Below are 901 nucleotides of genomic sequence, written 5' to 3' on the forward strand. Positions count from 1 at the left end.
AAAGAAAGAAAGAAAGAAAGAAAGAAAGAAAGAAAGAAAGAAAGAAAAGAAAGAAAGAAAGAAAGAAACAGAAACAAAAGCAAACGCACAAACAATATAAAATAAAACAATTCCAGGTCTAAAAATAAAAGTATATGCAAAAAAAAAAAAAAAACCTGAGAAAGTTATGGAAATGGAAAATTTATCTTGTAGACACAAGCTTCATCAACAGAATATAACGTATGGACAAAAGAATCTCAGACTTTGAAGATATGATAAAATGAATGGATATACCAATTAAATACAATATTAAATATAAAAATAATTACTGTTACAAACATCCAGGTAATCTGATACACTCTGAAAAACCAAACCTAATTATAATATGAATGGAGGAAGTAGAAGATCCTAAGCTCAAAGGCCCAGAAAATATTTTCATCAGAGTCACAGAAGAAATTTTTCTTAACCTAAAGAAGGAGAATCCTATAAAGGTAAAAGAAGCAAAGAGAATACAAAATATATTGGATAAAAAAAGAAAGTGTCCTCACCATACAATAATCAAAACACTCAACATACAAAACAAAGAAAGATATTAAAAGCTTCAAGGGAAAACAAAAAAGACTAAGTCGTATGTAAAGGCAGATATATTGGTATTACACCTGGATTCTCACTGGAGATGCCTAAAGCCAGAAAGGCCTGGAAAGATGTGCTGCAGACTCCATGACAACAAAGATGCCAGCCCAGACTACCACACCATGCAAAGCTTAATCACCATAGTTGGAGATAATAAGAAATTCCATAATAAAATCAAATTTGAGAATATTTATCTACAAACCTAGCCCTTCAGAAAGAACTAAACACACACTCTCTCTCTATATCTATCTATCTATCTATCTATCTATCTATCTATCTATCTATCTAT

This window comes from Psammomys obesus, unplaced genomic scaffold (assembly GCF_907164565.1).
Source record: "Psammomys obesus unplaced genomic scaffold, mPsaObe1.curated_primary_1811, whole genome shotgun sequence".
NCBI lineage: Eukaryota > Metazoa > Chordata > Mammalia > Rodentia > Muridae > Psammomys > Psammomys obesus.